The sequence below is a fragment of the Aotus nancymaae genome, unplaced genomic scaffold (assembly GCF_030222135.1).
Source record: "Aotus nancymaae isolate 86718 unplaced genomic scaffold, 86718_ANA_hifiasm-v0.15.2.pri h1tg000029l, whole genome shotgun sequence".
NCBI classification, from domain to species: Eukaryota; Metazoa; Chordata; class Mammalia; order Primates; family Aotidae; genus Aotus; species Aotus nancymaae.
In genome coordinates, this window is record NW_026988442.1 from 1,804,168 (window position 1) to 1,823,306 (window position 19,139).

Below are 19,139 nucleotides of genomic sequence, written 5' to 3' on the forward strand. Positions count from 1 at the left end.
AATTCCAAGTTTATGTGTAAAAAGGGCATGTTGGTTAAGTCAGAGACCCATGGGAAACTGCATTACCTGGGGCTGTGACATTACTATTTTATAATGTTTCCTTCTTGGGGGAAACACATGGGGTTGCCAGACCTCGGCTTTTGTTTGCTGCTCTTGAGTGAGGTGCCCCAACACTTTTTGCCCCTTCCCAGAGACAGGCCACAGATCTGCAGTGATACAGAGAACCATGCAACATCTGCAGACCTTCTGTTAAAAGCCCTTGCTTGTTTAATATTCTGTTTCCTTGCTATTTATATTTCTAGAAATTAGGGAAAGGCTTATCCGTTCATGTCCCAAATAAAGTTAAAAATGATGACTGATGTCATCAAGGGCCCTACAGCTCATGAGAAACAAACCAACCAACCCAAAAAACCAAATAGAGTGGAAACACATCATCACCAGCACCACCAGCACCACCACATCGCCCCCCTCCCCGACCCAACTGTAGAAATGGTTTGTGTGGAGACAGTAGCAGGAATTTTGCTTCTCTAGAGAAATTCCTTTGGTCTTCCCAGGGGAGCATACCAGCTTGGGGCCCAGAATAACCCCACCCAGATTGCCTTACGTAACTAAGTACTGGGAAGCACTTATCATTGCATTTGAGGGCAGCTAAAGGGACAATGAAAGCATTTGCCAGTCGCTCTCAGGCTGACCTGCAGTTTATTTTGTTGTGATGACACAAAACTGTCCAAAGAGCAGAGAATCCCTAATTTTGGCGTATCCTAGGGCCCTAGGGCATTTCATGGTCTGGCACTTACCACTTTATTGCTAAATCCTAAACTGACTGATGTCACTGATCGTGATAGGCACTTATCATTTTCAACATTCCACAACTGTGATAGCCTCTGTGGTCTCCTGACCCTGGCTGTTAGTAGAGAGCTTCTAGTTCTTTGAAAAGCACTGTCTCCCATTCCTCAGCCCTTCCTGTATCCTTGCCCTTAGTCAGCAGGCTCTGCAGCTCCTCTCATCAAGAGGTGGAGTTTATTTCCTTGCCCTTTGGTTTTGATATCTGTTTTATTTGCTTTGGCCAATGGGACGTTGGCAGCTGTGACTCAAGCAGAGGCTTGGGAAAAACCTTGTTGTTTTGTAGTGGGGTTTGCTCCTCTGCTGTGGCCATGAGCAAGTGCCCAAGCCATCCTGCTGGAGAATGAGAGGGATGTGGGGCAAGACTGAATTGTTCCATTTGTCCTAGGTAAGAACAGTCTAGGAGCAACTCACAGCCAATGGACTCCCAGACCAATACTTCACCTTCCAGTTCACTGTCAAATTCTAGCTTTAGGGCCGTGGTGGCTCATGCCTATAATCCCAGCACATTGGGAGGGCGAGGAGAGTGGATCACCTGAGGCCAGCAGTTTGAGACCAACCTGGGCAACATGATGAAACCCTGTCTCTACTAAAAATACAAAAATTAGCCAGGGTTCTTGGCATGTGCCTGTAATTTCAGCTGCTCGAGAGGCTGAGGCATAAGAATTGCCTGAACCTGGGAGGCAGAGGTTTCAGTGAGCTGAGATCATACCATTGCACTCCAGCCTGGGCAACAAAGCAAGACTTCATCTCAAAAAAAAAAAAAAAAAAAAAAAAAAAAACAAAGACAAAACAAACAAAAAAAACCACAACAAAACAAATTCTGGCTTTATCTCTCATGTAATTCCCAAGCTTGCCTACTTCTCTGTAACTCCATGGCTGTCACCCTGCCAGCTATGCCATATTTCACCTGGATTTCTATAATGTCCTCCTTCTTTCACACTTTCCTGGAAGACTTTGCCCACTCAGCAACTTGGGAATCTTTTAGAAACATAAATCAAATGGTGTTAGTCCCTTGGATAAACCCTTTGCTGGGTTCTTCTTGCTTTAGAATAAAAGCTGATACTTAGGCTGGGTGCAGTAGCTCATGCCTGTAATCCTGGCATTTTGGGAGGCTGAGGTGGCAGATCACTTGAGGTCAAAAGTTCGAGACCAGCTTGGCCAACATGGTGAAACACAATCTCTACTAAAAATGCATACATTAACTGGACATGGTGGTGGGCTCCTGCAATACCAGCTACTCAGGAGGCTGAGTCAGGACAATTGCTTGAACCCAGGAGGCGGAGGTTTCATTGAGCTGAGATCTTGCCACTGCACTCCAGCCTGGGCAACAGAGCAAGACTCTGTCAAAAAAAAAAAAAGAAAAGAAAGCCAATACTTAGCAGTTCTCAAAGCTCACAACTTGTGCTTCCTCAGCCGAACTCACTACACTGCCCTAGCCTCTTCCTAGGCTCCTGTTCCACTGATCTGCTCTTTTTCCTCTCAGCAAGGTAAGTTCCTTCCCGTCTCTTAGCCTTTGCCTGTCCTGCTCCCTCCGCTTGGAATGCCCTTTCCCCAGCACTGCAAATCACTGACTGATTTTTCTGCTTCAATCTTTGCTTAAATCTTACCTCCTCTTGGAAAGCTGCTCTTTGAACCCCCCAAGTTGCAATTATACCATCTAGATGATTTCTTTCATAACATTAATCACGACCTGTAAATGTTCTATTATTTATTTACTTCTTTGTTGGCTGCCTTCCTAGTTAGAATGTAAGTTCCTCTTAGGCAAGACTGTGATTTTCTTACTTTCACTGATATTTCCAGCACCTTTCACTGACATATCCAGCCCAGAGCTCAGCATATTGTCAGTGCTCTGTGGATGTGTTATACATGAGGTTAAAAGTGAAGAACCTATCTGTATTACGTGCACACACACACATAATATACATGCAATGTGTTTGTGTGACTACATTAGTGATTCCTTTTTCTTTCTTTCTTTTCTTTTTTTTTTTTGTCACTCAGGCTGGAATGCAGTGGTGCTATCACAGCTTACTGCAGCCTTGACTTCCCAGGTTCAGGTGATCCTCCCACTTCAGTCTCCTGAGTGGCTGGAACTATAGGTGCACACCATCAAGCCTAGCTAAATTTTTGATTTTTTTTTTTTTGTAGAGATGATGTCTCACTATGTTGTCCAGGCTGGTCTTGAACTCCTAGGCTTAAGAACTTCTCTGACCTCAGCCTCCCAAAACATGGGATTACAGGTGTGAGCCACAATGCCCGGCACAATTCCTTTAACTTCACTCTCATTTGTAATGTATATGTGGAACACACACATATGTGACATATATGCAGTATTTGTGTGTAATGTATAATATACATATACATGCATTGAGACCTTTATTTTAAAAATTTTGAAGGCCTTTATTTTTCACCCAACACAAACACACATAAGTATATACAATTTACTCCTCAGAATCCTGTATTATATAAAAATAGAAATCATAACAGCAGAGATAAGCCTACCTTATTTTTAAGGTTGCATAGTACTCCTTTGTATGGCTATATCATAATCTATTTAGCCATTGTGAGTTAGTAGGTACTAAGGTTGTTTTCATTCAGTGAAGAGAAAATAGAAGCTGAAGGAGATAAATAGTTTGTCCAAGCCAACCAATGTTGAACTTGGAGTCTGAGTCCTCATAATGGGGCGGGGCACCTGAAGCCTAACTTGGCACACCCATATCATGCACGTGGTAGGAGAATGTTTGTTGGGGGTAGATTCCATTCCTGTCGCTGTCCTATTTTTTTGGCCAACCTTTCTCCAATCAATTCATCTTCCAACGAGTTGAAAGAGATTATATATGTCAGTGGTTTTCAAACATTACTGCTCATAAAATAACACAGAGATCTTGTCACAACGCAGACTGCTGGGTTCCTTCTCAGAGATTCTTACTCAGTAGATCTGCAGTGGAGGCTGAAATTCTGCATTTCTACCAAGTTGACGGATGCTGAAGCTACTGGTCAATGGTCCATGCTTTGAGTAAGCGAAGCTCTCTGTAAAGTCTATAAAATCAAGAGGGTGTGGGCTTTGAGCCTACAGGGCAATAAAAAAACCCAATGTGGAGCCTTATCCATAAAGACTTGAGAATTTAATCAGTGAAAGCAAAATGTGTAACAAAACCGTAACTTTTCAGTACAAAGAAGAGTGATGTAAGTGCCAAAGGAATAGTCTTTAATTAGAAACCAGTTCTGGGGAAATAAACACTCTACTTAGTGCAGACCATCTGATTTTTGGAATCTACTTCTTGAATATCAATTTTCTTGATAAAACCTTCTTCCCTCACTTTAGCATGTGTGGAATTAAGTGTTTTCCTGGGACTTGTTGACAACTGGTTTGAGCCTCTGTTTGCTGCCTGTCTCTTAGCTGAGACTGTCCGAAGAACCACATTGCCAGAAGTGGAGGCCGTCTTACTTTGGGTTTCTTAGAGCAGAGCCTAAGATGGGAGGTTCTTGTGCAAGTGATTTATTTAGGGAGTGCTCTCAGAAGAAATCTGAAATGGGGTGAGGAAAGCAAGACAGGGGCAGGGGCAGGAGAAGAATGAGGATATGGGCTCAGTTGTAGCCTCAGCTGACCCCACAGGGAGCTCTGGAACAAGAACAGCAGCAGAGCTGTGCCTCCGGGAGTCAGCGGGGCAGCCTTCAGTGTCCTGATATCTGTGCCTCCGGGAGTCAGCGGGGCAGCCTTCAGTGTCCTGATATCTGTGCCTCCGGGAGTCAGCGGGGCAGCCTTCAGTGTCCTGATATCTGTGCCTCCAGGAGTCAGCGGGGCAGCCTTCAGTGCCCTGACATCAGGCACCGGTGTGGGTTGTTGGGGACAGTGGCGTCATCTCCAGGGTGAGGCGGCTCCCATTGGCGCAGGTGCCTTCATGAAGACCATGTAGGCCCAGGGGCCCCTCCTGGCTTTCCCCCATTTCCACTCTGATTTTCACAGTCTTCGTAAAGCCTGCTTTTCTTGCTTCTCTTTTATTTGGCAAGCATGTATCACACACATATTCTAGGCACTATTTGTTCACTTGTGAGGTCCATTCAGAGCCTTAATCTCTCTGTTCCAGATCCCACAGTGATGTCACTTGCTGACAAAATCTGACCTGGTGGCTCCAGGATTTCCCTGACACTCTCCCTCTAGGGCCATACACCTCCATTTTACTAGTGGTCTTCTAAAGACAATTCCCAGTGTAAGACTGAATGTTCTGCCTCTGGGTTCACCGTCTCCTGTCTTACCCCACGCTGCAGCCAAGGAAATCTCCAGTCAAGAGAGTCTGGCCCCTTCACTTTCACTTAAAATCTTTGAGGATGCTCTATTGTCTTCTAGATAAAGTCCAAATTCCCATCCTGGTTTGTAAAATTCTTTACGTTCTGGTAATCTGCCCACCTCATCTCTCACTTCTACTTAAGCTTGAGGAATGCCGAAATGTCCACTCACCAGAGCATCTACGTGTCCGTGTCTTGGCTTGTTCTGACGTGCTGAATAATGACCACCACAAGACACCAGGTCCCAATCTGTGGAAACCGTTAATGTCACTTCACAAGAAAAATGGGTCCTTGAAGATGTGATTGTAAATGATCTTGAGATGGAGAGATGTTCCTGGATTATCTGGGCCCTAAAAGCACTCCTAATATGTTTATAAAACAGAAGCAGGGCTGGACATAGTGGCTCACTACAGTAATCTCAGCATTTTGGGAGGCCAAGGTGGGTGGATCACTTGAGGTCAGGAGTTCAAGACCAGCCTGGCCAACACAGAAAAATCCAGTCTCTACTAAAAATACAAAAATTAGCTGAGTGTGGTGGCACATGCCTCTAATCCCAGCTACTCAGGAGGCTGAGGCATGAAAATCGCTTGAACCTGGGAGGTGGATGTTGCAGTGAACCAGGAGGGATCTTGCTACTGCACTCCAACCTGGGAAACAGAGTGAGACTCTGTCGCAAAACAAAACAAAACAAAACAAAACAAAACAAAACAAAACAGACAGAGGCAGTGGGAAAGTTGACACACAGAGGAGGTGAGGGGAAGAGGGAGGCAGAGATTGAAATGGTACGGCCACAAGTCAGGAACTGCTGGCAGCTGCCTGTAGTTGGAAAAGACGAGAATGGATTATCCCCTGGAGCCTAGCCTCTTTAGGGAGCATGACTTTGTCAGCACCTTAATTTCAGATTTCTGGCATCTAGAACAGTGAGAGACTAAATGTCTTTTGTTTTAAGCCACCTGCTTTGTGGGAATTTGTTACAGCAGCCATAGGAAACTAATAATGGTTGTGATTTACCTCTTCCTGGAATTACTCGGGGCCCCTACTCTCTCCTACAACACATATTTCATCAGGATGATTCTCTGTAGCTCATATGCTGCCTTTTCCAGGTAGCCTCCCAGATTTTTCCTCCCACTACCTCCAGGCTTGGGTCTGAATAGACAGCCCTCTTCAGTCTTTCATAATTTAGTGTGCAATCCTCTATCATTGCTTTTACTCCAGCCTTTTTTCTATGACTCTTCCTAGGTCAACCTCCTTGTTAAATTATGAATCCCCAGGGCCCTATTCTTTTCCTAGCCCCCGGGCTTGACATCGTGCCAGGTAAAAGTGTGTTTTCTGTATTTGTTTCCGGCCATGATGGGGACATAGATGCTACTATCCAGTGGTTAAAGGAGAGATTTGGGGAACTGAAAAATAACCATACACAGGTGGGTGACAGCTCCCCGGGCTGAGCCAGGAGTGGGCAGCCTTCCCCCTGACTGTCCAGCCCTCCAGCTTAGCCTGCTCCCGAGCTTTTGGGGGCCAGGGACCTGGGGTGCTCCCTTCAGTTTCACGTCTGCAGCACCCATGTTTATTTTCCACTCAGCTTTTTTTATAATCTCCTCCTCTCTCTGCTCTCCTTCTCCTGCCTCCCAAACAACAGTGACTCACCACCTCCAATGCTGCTCCCTTTTGTCATTATTTTTAGGAGACTCACGATTTCCCTCGTTATCACCCTGGGGCTAGACCAGAATTTGACCTGCAGTGTTTTATTTCTTAGGGCCAAGGTGCAGAGCACAGACCAAGTGACATTTCAATAAACTAGATGTCAGGTTAGTGTTCTAACAATCTGGTTTCTCTGAGGAGGTAGCGGCTGAACATAAAATTTGAAAACTAAAGATTGGGCTTTAGTCAAAGGGATGATCTTGAGTCTTTTCAATTCTTCCTCTAGAAATTAGCTGCTCAACACAGAATTCCTGGCTAACATTTGCAGTCAATTTTGACATTCCCTCCTAAAATCTGACAGTTTTTTATTAGCCTCAAATGAAGATAGGTAATTGTTTTGTTATTTTAATAGACACTAGGTAGAGGAATTCTAACGTGGAGATGGTGGTGACAGTCTATTTTCTACCCTTTGTGTTGTTTAGAAGCCACTGTAATGTTGTAATTATGAAAGCTGGGCTCTGGGGGAGGGTTTAATAGCTTGTTCACAAACGGCTGAAATAGTTATCTATTGCTATGTACAAATTATCCCCAAACTTAGCAGCCCCAAACAACAAATATTTATAATCTCACAAAGTTTCTGAGATTCAGGATGCAAGATCAGCACAGCTGGGTAGTTTTGGCTTAGGGTCCCTGATAAGACTGCAGTCAATATGTTGGTTGGGGCTGCCATCTTTAGAAGGGGCTGGAGGATCTGCTTCCTAGAAGCAGATTACACAGCTATTGGCTGGAGTCCTAAGTTCCTTGTCACACAGACCTCCTGGTTACTTGAGTACTTATGTGATATAACAGCTGGCTTCTTCCAATGCAAGTGATCCAAGAAAAAGAAAGGAGGAAGCCACAAGGGCTTTGATAACCTAATCTCAAAAATTACACATTGTCACCTCTCTCTTATTCTAGTCCATCGAAGTGAGTCACTAAGCTCATACTTGAGGGGAAGAGAGTTAGGCCTCACCTTTTGAAGGGAGTGTTAAATAATTTGTAGACGTATTTTAAACCACACAGCTTCACAGAAGGCAAACAAGTCATTGTTACCATGTGGATAAAAATACTACCTGGAATTTGAATGTTCTACTAAGAGGTTGTAAGAAACGTGGAAGTCTTATATATCACACTCATTGAAATAGTGAAAAATAGTATTTATGAAGATGACTGAGAGGGTATTCTGCTTTCGTAGGCATGGATGAGGGAAGAGTTTGGAAAATGTGGGGGATACAATTTAACTTAGAATTTTCTGTTTAATATATACAGTGTTAACTAGCTATCTCATTGGGCTCTTTGACTCAACAATTCAACACTATGAGGAATGAGACAAAAATTTCTGCCTTCAAGGATGAAAGACCAATGGAGCAGAGCTAACTCAGCTAAGCTGCTCAAACCCAGCACAGACTAGACATAAACTCAGCTGACCCGTAGGCGCATAAATGATTCCAGCAGAGAAGAGCATAACTGCTTAGCTGAGCACAGCTCAAATATATATTGAAGAAGTGTGAGACATTAATATTTATTGTTGTAGGCCACTGATATTGCATGATTACTTGTTATGCAGCAATAGTAATAGAGACAAGTTTACAATATCATAAAAGAGACAAACATAATGAAAAAAATTTGCAAAGCAATATATAATAAATATTATACTTGAAAATTGTACAGGGTGCTCTGAGAAGAGTGAAATGGTAGTGTTTAAATCTGCCTTGAGAAGTTCAAAACTTCAATTGCCTGAATGAAGTCCCAAAGATGAGCAGGTATTTGCCAAGGTGGGGTGGGAGAAGCACATCCTTTCAGATAACTGCAAGTATCTTAGTAAATTGGAGAGCAATAGTAACAGATGAGTTCTAATTGTTGGCAGCCACTGGACCAGGAATAGCTTCGTACGTAGTACTAATTTTCACTTCATCTTAAAGGTGGATTGAAAAGCCATAAAATGATCAGACTGATGGTTTATTAACCTTACTCTGGAGTGGTATGGAGGGTGAGGCTAGACCTAAGCAGAAACTGGGTAGGTTCATACTGAGTCTGTGCTCTCCCAGATATGGCCATGGGAAAGGAGGGGGCAGAGGAAAGAGGTATTTGGAGGTGGCACAGACAAGACATGGTGACTGATTTAATGAGGGGGTGGTTCCTGGCTTCAGTTCCAAGGCAGAGAAGTTTAGAAGAGGGCGGTGGTGAGCATTTCATTGTGGTTCATGATGAGTTTGAAGTGTCTGTGGGTGAGCTGGAAGGAGGTGTTTAGTAGGCAGGCAGAAGTGTGGTTTTGAGCCTCAGAAGAGGAGCCTGCAGCAGGCATCTAGGTTTGGTAATCATAGGCATAAAGGTAGTAGCTGAAGCTATTATAGGCAAGGTTGGGTTTTGTATACTTTGAGAAGCAAACCCAATTTAGTATCTAAGGGAAATGCGGACACCTAAAATGTGTGCAGAGGAAGAGAAACTGAAGGAGATCGACAAACAGCAGCCAGAGAAGACCTAGGGGAAAGCGGTTTTGCAAAAACAGACGAAATAGTTTTTTTAAGTTGGAGGTTAACAAAATCAAATATCCCAGGGAGACTAGAGTAGCTGCAGATTGAAAGATTTCATTCGTTTGTTTTGTGCCCAGAAAGTATGATGAGTTTTATGGTGACCTGAATGAGTGTTTCATAAAGGTCAAGACGGATGGAAGATAGATTGCAGAGAATGGACATGAAAATTGAGAGTCAAGAAATGAAAACAACAATGTTTATCAACTACTGCATGGTATTAAAACTATCCATGGTCTCTTGGTCTTAGCTCTGACTTTAGCCACGGATGGTAACAATTTAGTCATGGGTAGAGAATTCTGTGCAGGCTTTGACTGACTTCAAGCAGGAATCATCTTGCCTTTAGTGTGTACCTTGGGTTTTCCTTTTTGTCTCAGGGCGTCTTCAATGCCATGGGCATTGATGAGAGTTTGCTCGAACCTGTCCATGTGAGCGTGGTAGCGTGGGGAAATTAATACCTTTAGAAAGAATCCTTTAGGCACAGGGATGAGAGCTGATGAATAAACTCCTGCCATCCATCTTTTCGTTGGCCAATTCTGAGAGGCATTCTGTACATTTCTCAGAGGCCCCATGGAATTGAACCCAATTGCCTACAGTGGTGACCTTGGCAACAAGGCTTATATTGGCTTTTCTTTTCTTTTCTTTCTTTCTTTTTTTTTTAAAGATAGAGTCTTGCTCTGTCCCCAAGGCTGGAGTATAATGCTACAATCTCGGCTCACTGTAACCTCCGCCTCCAGGGTTCTAGCAATTCTCCTGCCTCAGCCTCCTGAGTAGCTGGTATTACAGGCAACCGCCACCACGTCCAGCTAATTTTTGTATTTTTAGTAGAGACGGGGTTTCACCATGTTGGTCAGGCTGCTCTCGAACTCCTGACCTCAGGTGATCCACCGGCCTCAGCCTCCCAAAGTGCTGGGATTACAGGCATGAGCTACCGCGCCAGGCTGGCCTTTCTTTCTTAAAAGATCTCTTACTCTGGCTCTGTGAGATCACCTCTTAAATAAACTTCCTGAATCCAAGAGCATATTTGAGTATCTGTTTTGAGAGCATCTAAACCAAAAAGGAAATATTTTAGACACTAGAGATTTAAGACGATTATGTAGATATCAATAGGTACTCACTCACTGCACCCATTCTCCCAACTATAGCGCCTGCTACTTAGGTAGTCATGTTTTGTGTCACATGACCTAATTCCCCATCAATAGCTCATTGGACCACAAGTGACCACACGACTGAGCTCAACCAATCCAAACATAGGCTGCTCAGTAACCTATGATGTTACCTGTTGTGAACCTAAGGAGGGAACTAACTGGATTGCTTTCTGTGGGAATTTGAGTAGAAAATATCTCAAGAATGAGGGAGGAAGCAGTGAAACCAGAAGCTGAAAGGTTAAGATGAAAAAAATAATGGAGAAAGCATGGTTGGTTCTCTTTAGCAAACATTATGAGGGAGCCAAGGCAGTGAGAATATGAAGACAGATAGAAGTGGAAGTACCACATAGCCATTAAGCAAGAGAAAGAGAAGACTCCATGATTCTCTAATTTCAATTCTTCTGTGTGACCTTCACCACAAGCTTACTTTGGCTTGAGGCACGTTTAGTAAGAGTGTTTCCTGCAACTACAGTAGAGTCAGTGTGATGGGAGAAAGATACCTATGGAGAGGGAATGTATTTGAAGCCCTCACTCATTCCTCCAAACCAACACTCTGTCCTTCTCCACCCTGTTCTGGGTCTTAGAAGTGCCAGTTTGTGTGGACCTCGTTACTGACTCCCATCTGCTAGCTTCTGGTAGGCTTTGGCCCTTGGGAGCCATCAGAAAAGCAAGAAATCAGACAGTAGGAGTGGAGGGAGACTGGTATTTATTTTCGGTTTTCTCTCTCCACATTGCCCTAGGTTGGCTCCATCCCTTCTCCAAAGGCCACAGCTCCAGCCAGATGGTGTCCTCTCCATGGAAAACTACCTTTTCTAGGTTCAGGGAAACTGCTCCCTTTCCTTGCCTCTTTGGGACTAGGGATGGGAAGGGCCCCTACCATTGCTAGTCCCAAGGGACTGCACTCTCCTTCTTGGTTTCTCTCAACCTGCCCACACCTTTATAAATAGTTGCTGTTATTAAAGTCCTGTTACATTACCCAGTCCTTCTAAGAGCCTGACTGATACAGGAAGGCAGTACAGCTTAGATGGGAAGGGATATTTTGAAACTGGAGGGACAGGAACTGAAAGTGGTTTATGCCTTATAATTGCAGACTGTGGTGCTGTACTACTGCAGGGAGCGTTTTTCACATTGGGATGGAATTATGTAACCTATGCTCCTGCTGGTAACTTCTATTTTTTCTTTTAAGTACATTGAAAAGTCATGCCACAAGAGAGGAAAGGAAAAGGGTGGGGTAGGAAGGGCCCTTGTGTGTTTGGAAGTCCCCTAGAACTGAAAGGAGAGTCAGATGAAGTTGGAGACTATATGTTTTTTGGTCACTTTTATAACTATTTTGAACTTCCTTGTTGAGATATAACATACATACAGAGAAGTGCACATGTAACATATTACACAGTATAGTAAGCTTTCACTAACTGAACACACCCATGTAACCAGCACCCATGTCAAGAAGCAGGATATAACCAGTACCCCAGAAGCTTCCCTTGTGCCTTTAGTCACTAACCATTTTTCCCAAGGATTACCACTATTCTAGCTTCTAACACTATGGACTCATTTATCCTGTTTCTGAAATGTATACACGTGGAGTTGAACAATATGCTGTATTTTGTATTTGGCTTCTTCGGTTCTATATTGAGCTAATAAGACTTACGTGTGTTGCTTCAGCATGTAGTTGTAGTTTACTTATTCTTGTTACTGTAGATGTTCTGTGTTAAAACAACCAAAATTCATTTCTTCATTCTATTGTTAATGGGCATGTGTATAAATGCCAGTTTGGGCTACAAACATTCTAGTACCTGTCTTTTGGTGAACAAAAGTATATACAGTTGACCCTTGAACAACATGGGTTTGAACTGCACAGATCCACTTACATATGGATTATTTTCAACCAAATGGAGATAGAAAATACAGTGTTCATATGATGCAAAACTCAAAGATACAAAGGGCTGACATTTTTCATACTCAGGTTTCACAGGGCTGACTTCAAAACTTGAGTATACACAGATTTGGGTAGAAGCAGATGTCATGGAACTGATCCCTTGCCTATGCCAAAGGACCACTGTATTTCTGTTTAGTAGATACTTAAGAATGGAATTGCCAAGTTGGTGTATGCATACGTCCAGTTTAGTACATACAGCCAGTCGGTTTTCTAAAGTGGTTATACCAATTTACACTGCCACCTGCTGAGCATGAGAGCTTCAATGGGATCATACATTTTCTGTGGCACCAGTCCAGGATTTTCCTGTGTTCCCAAGGACCCCAGGCCTAAGGAGGGGTCAGGCAGATAACTCTATTGATCCAGAGTTTGGGATTTAAAGTCCAGGATTGAAGGGCAGAACATGGAAGATGTTGACACAAGAGTGGAGGCTGTCACACACTGGAGCTCTTTACTGGATTGGAAATTGGACTCATTGAGAGAAAACTTAGAAGCAGACACTAGAAATTTAGATTAATTTGAAGGGCAAGTGCAGAGATACAAGAACGTAAGAACGTGAGAGAGTGGAGGTATGACTATTTTGGTTAGAGAATGACATACATGAAGTTTAAGGTTGCTGAACTTTGGAGCAGTGTTGGATGAGCTGAGATCCAGGATGAGAACAGTTTTGTGGTGTAGGAAGGTGTATTCCAGGGCACCTTGGTGACGGCTGTGAGAATATAGAGAGGGCAACCAAGGAACAGGTTATTTCGGGAAGATGAACTAGAAGTAGCCTGAAGAGGCAAGGGAGAATTGAGTCTGTAACCAGCCCCTGTCCTCCAATCCTTCAGAAACCATTGTTATTTAAGAGTTTCTTTTTATGTTTTTTTCTTTTGTTCCTTTTTAAATATTTTTTAGACAGAGTCTTCCTTTGATACCCAGGCTGGAGTGCAGTGATGCCATCTTGGCTCACTGCAACCTCTACCTCCCAGGTTCAAGGTATTCCCCTGGCTCAGCCTCCCGAGTAGCTGCGACTATAGGCACATACCACCATACCTGGCTAAGTTTTGTATCTTTTTTTTTTTTTTTTTTGAGACGGAGTTTCGCTCTTGTTACCCAGGCTGGAGTGCAATGGCGCGATCTCAGCTCACCGCAACCTCCGCCTCCTGGGTTCAGGCAATTCTCCTGCCTCAGCCTCCTGAGTAGCTGGGATTACAGGCACGCACCACCATGCCCAGCTAATTTTTTTTGTATTAGTAGAGACGGGGTTTCACCATGTGGACCAGGATGGTCTCGATCTCTTGACCTCGTGATCCGCCCGCCTCGGCCTCCCAAAGTGCTAGGATTACAGGCTTGAGCCACCGCGCCCGGCCCAGTTTTGTATCTTTTGTAGAGACAGGGTTTTGCCATGTTGGCCAGGCTGATCTCGAACTCTTGTTCCTTTTTAACTCGTAATGTCATTCTCCTCATTCTTTTCTGTGTTATTGTTTTGTCAAAATTGCTTGACTCTGTCTTCTTTGGTGTCCCTTTTCCTTGTCTTCCTCTTCATGCTAAACTATCTGGTTCATTGCCTCTGAGTCTTTAGGATTAAAAAAAAAAAAAAGACAAACCAAAAAACACCTTTCCTAATATTCTCTGTCATCCAAAACCTTAGACTCACTACCAATATTTAGAATATTTATGTATTTAGTTTTTTCATCTACTCTTGAGTTCATCCTATTTGTCCTCTAAATTATTCAAGAACAGAGACTTTTAAAGATTTCTTTCTTTGTTTTTCCTCTTCTTTTTTAACAGTGAAAGTTCTTTCAAACAAAATCTCCATTGAAACCCTATGCACAGAACAGGCAGATGTGGAGCTGCTGTTACTGTATGCAGCCTGAACAGTGGGACGCAGTGCCCTGTCTAGGTGCCCTGCTTGCTTGGTCTCTCCCTCATTTCCCTCCCACAGTAGATGCTTCTTAAACATACCTTCTAATTTTCTTGTCCCTGTCTCTTATTCCACCCACAGCAATGGCAATCAGTTTCATACAGGGTCCAACCAGCCTTATGGAAGTGTGAGCTGACTGTTCCCACCACAACCCCACCTCTCCCTTCTGCCCTGGAATTTCTCTAGTCCTCTGGTGCAGGACATCCTTGCAAAGAACCCCTTGTCATCCATGCACACAACCCAGAACAGGGAATTTAACACTCTGCCCTGTGGCAATCTTTAAGGTATATAAATGAAGGTTCTGAGAGTAGAAATTTACATGGGCCACTGATACTGTCAAATCAACAGTAGTGGAAAACACAGTGTAGCAATCCTTGACCAGAAGGAGTTGGGAGTTGAGGGGAAAATACAGCTCCCTTTCTTGTCCCAGGCAGATGGTCCTAATATGCATTTCATAGGCTTCTCAGCTGTCCCATAGAATCAAACGTGCAGGTGCCTGTAGCATTGACTAACTCCATAATTCATGCCTCCATTGGCTTTCCAGTGAATTTTTTCACCATTCACGTTCTCATCCCTCATTTCTGCTCCCTGGTCACGCTTCCAGATAAACTACTTAGACTTACTTCTCTGTTTTAGGCTTTGTTTTCTAAGGAAACATCCTGTAACATCCCCTAACTTGGGAAAAGTACTTCCAAGATACTCCAAAATTTCTTCTTGGTTTAAAATCATTGCTCTGGAATAAAATTATGTTGAGATAGTTGGAAGCGATATCTTGACTAAAGAACTGCTAATTATTCTCAGTGCTGTGCAGGCTATTTGCATTTAATGTGTATAAATGAAAGTTCTGAGAGTAGAAATTTAAGTGGGCCATTGTCATGGTCAAATCAATCCACGTGGAAAACAAAGTGAATTTTCAGTGGAGTGGTATAAAAACTCTAGTCCCTTGGAGAGTCTGTTTGGTCTGGTTTGGAGTTTTGCCTTTAATAACAAATGAAAGTACAGATTTAGGTCTCTAGGGCTTTCTATCTCCACAGCCTCTGGAAGTTTAAAAACACACACCATTAGCACTTGCCTCATCTTTCCTAAACTGGTGGTTGTCACAGTTCCTTTAAAGAAGTACAACAGTTCCTCGGAAGATAGCAGCCATCTCCCACACCCCCCACACCCCCGGACACCCAGGATGTATCTTGTGTATACTTAAGCTGTCTCTGACACACATAATTTCTTTTTCAACCCTGAGTAATCAGTCCTTTTGTTCCCTTTAGTAAAAAGATCACTATATTTTTGTACAAAAAAGGTCAGGAGGAAAGGAAAATAAAAGAAAGACCCCTTTCCATCCTATATTTCAGTGCAAATTCCCACAAAATGGCAATAAAAAAAAGATAGAAAAAAAAACCACAGAAGTTTCCAGAATAAGGATATTTGTCAGTGCTAATTGAGGATCCAGTTTTATTTGTATATTTTAAAATGTTTTCTTTCAAGTTCTGGATATTGCGGGGTTAATGATGTGACTGAAACCCTATTGCTTTGAATAGAGGGATTAGTTTTGTTGTTTCAGGATTAAGGTCAGTCTTATCAACAGGCTGTCAGCAGCCACCCTCCACCCTACAGTCACTGCTCATAGTTCTCAAATCCTCCGTTGGGCTGCTGCACCACTGAGCCCTGTGATTTTTCTTTTGAGTATCACTAAAGGGGAAGAATATTAGCAAATGCCCACTCTTAGGACACATAGAGAGTTCCCCTAACCTTTCGTTTTCATAAGATTCTAGGGTCAAAGAAAAGAGAAGAATTCCATATACCTCTTTGAGGTTTCGTAGATTGATTGCAAAGACAGATATATTATTCACCACTCTCTGTATGCACACTCTGCAATGTGACTGAAGAATTTTTCAGCAAGAGGCAGAGCATATTTCTCTGTTTCTTGGATGTGGATGGGTCTCGTGACTTGTTTGGCCAATAGGACATGGCGGAGGTGAAGAGCTTAGCCCTCAAGATAACTTGCATGCTTCCAATTTCTTCCTTGGACTCCTGACTTTGCCATGAAGACAAACCCTGGATCCCTGCTGGAGAATGAGAAACTGCATGTAGAAAGAGCCTCAGCCAGTAGTTGGCCAACTCCCAGAAACTGAGCTACCCAGTGGGCCGTAGCTGACCGCAATCACCTGAGAAGCCCAGCAGATACCAGAAGAACTGCCATCCAAACTTATCCCCAAATACCAAACTGCAGAATTGCAAGCTAAATAAATATTTATTGTTTTAAGTCACTATGTTTTGGGGCAGTTTGTTACACAGTAGTAACTAACTGATAACAGAAGTTCGTAGCCTCCACCATATTCCTTGAATCTTTTGCCTGGTTTCACTATTAATGCCCTTGACCTTGGTGACTTCTGGGTAATGGTCAGGGGCTGAGTTTTAATGGTGAGAAATTCAGTACCCATCCCGCCACCTCCCGCTACAATTAGGAACATGGAGATACTTGGGCAGTTTATTGGTAGATCCAACAAATATGTGATACATATTTGATGTGAAAACTGATTTACTTAAACCTAAGATGAAGTCCTGTGAGTACACCCTATGCACACACATGTGATGAGTGAATTTTCTAATTAAAAGTAGCAAGGGAGGCCCGTTTTGACCCTGATGGTGCTGATTGTGTTTCCTCTCACCTTAATCATCATCTTAGTGGTATGGAAGATTTACAAGGCAATTTAATGAACATTACCCCATTGATATTCTTAACCACTCTGTGAATAAGGTACGGTAAACATGGTGATGTCCATTTTGCTTATTCATAGATTAAAACTCCGGCAAGTCTTAATCAAGACTTCTGGTTGAATTCTCTTTCCAGAGCACCTCCATGCTACCCTTTAGTGTGCAACTCTGTGGGAGGCAGCACATTGCCATTTGCTATAAAATTTCATTTCTCCAGCCCTTGTTTGGGGAGGTATAGTGATGTCTGAAGGCAAAGGCTAAATTTCACGGTGAAGGGCAGTAGGCTCAGGCAATTGTTTTGGTATTGCTTTGCATGCAGCTTCTTGCTCAGCACCAAGGAATGCAGAGGTGCATTTCACTAAAAAATAATGGATCCAAAAAAACGCTGGGGAGCAGAGAGAAGGCAGCACATTTCCCTACAGCAGTATTTAGGAGGAGATGCTTAGGAGCTGGCATGAATCTTGTGAAGGTGTTGTCTTATGTAGGACTCTTTGAAGAGCAGACCCTGAGACAAGGTTTTTTGCACAAGTAGTTTATTTGAGAAGATATTCCAGGAAGAAAGAAAAGAAAAGTAGGAAAGGTGGGAAAGAGATGGAGAAAAGCAGATAGCCAGTAAAGTGATTGATAATTATCAGGTGAGTTATCACATGAGCAATTAGAGATTGATTCAGCTGAGGAACTCTGGGAGACAATGCAGAACACACACCTTGGAGTTATCCCAACCTGGGGCCAAAGAGGCTGGGGTATCCACTCATCCATCCTTATCCATTCTTGAAGACTGCTTGCAGGGCCATTAAAACTTCAGCCCTTTTGGCTACCCCTGCCTCATGGGAGAGAATTACATGGTTCTTCACTGAAAATAGCCTTTTGTGAACAGAGGTGTGGGCTGAGGATGTGGGGAAGGCATCAGCAGTGGCTGCTAGGAGGATGTGGGCCAAATTTTTCTGATTTCTTTTTGGAGATAGGATCATAAACTCAAGACAATAAACCCCATAAATAGAATGGTCTTGAAGCTGTGTCATCGCAAGGGCAGACCTTACCAGACACCAAACTTGCTAGTACCTTGATCTTGGACTTCCCAGTCTTTAGAACTGCGAGAAATAAATTTCTTTTATTTATGAATTACCCAGTATTTATGAAATACCCAGTATTTGGTTATAGCAGCACAAGTGGACTAAGATACACACTCTCTCCTATCTCTTATGCTCTGTACCCACTTCATCGTGCTGCATTTCTCTACATTTACCATTCCACGTACTTTATATATTGTCATTCTCTCTCCCCTAGCTTGAGTGTAAGTTCAGTTAATGCAAGGAATTTTCCCTGCTTTGTCTGTTTGCTTTTTGTTTCTCCTACTGCTGTTTTCCCAATACTCAGAAGAGGGCCTGATATATAATGGAAGTTCAATAACTATTTCTTGAATGAATGAGTGAATGAAAGGTAGGTTCACCAGGACCTTCTGCTATGACATCTAGTTCATCTTTCTTTGCTTCTCCTTGTGGAACCAAATGTCTCCAGGAGTTTCTTGGCTGGCTGAACTGACAGAGGTGCATTCCTGAAATGTATCTTCCATTTATAACTTCTCTATAACTCTGTAACTTCAAAGTTACACACATCTGGTTTAAATCACACCCACATCACTTATTAGCTGAGAGAGCTTGTTCAAATAAACTACTAATTTCTTCATCTGCCAAATGGGGCTAATAATGCCGGTTTTGCCAAACTGCTGATTTTTTTTTTAGAAGAGTTTAATGAGTCAACATAAATGAAGCACTTAGGACAGTACCTGGTATGTACTAGATAGATGATCACAAAATATGGATTTTCTTTCCTTTCTCTTCATTTTCAGTGCAATCATCAATTTATTAGTGAATTAGTGACACAGAGATTGGGGAAAGTTGGTGAAAGCAGAGGCTGGAGGAGGATGTGGAAGAAAGGTAAAAATAGAAATGAGAGTCTGACAAGAGAAAAAGGACTCTGTTGCTGGAATCTGGGGCCACCCTTCACCTTCTGGTCTTTTGTAGAAGGGTCCTCTGTCAGTGCCATGTACGAGGGAGGTAGAAGATTGAGCTTTCACAGTGTCCCACGTTGCCCTAATCACT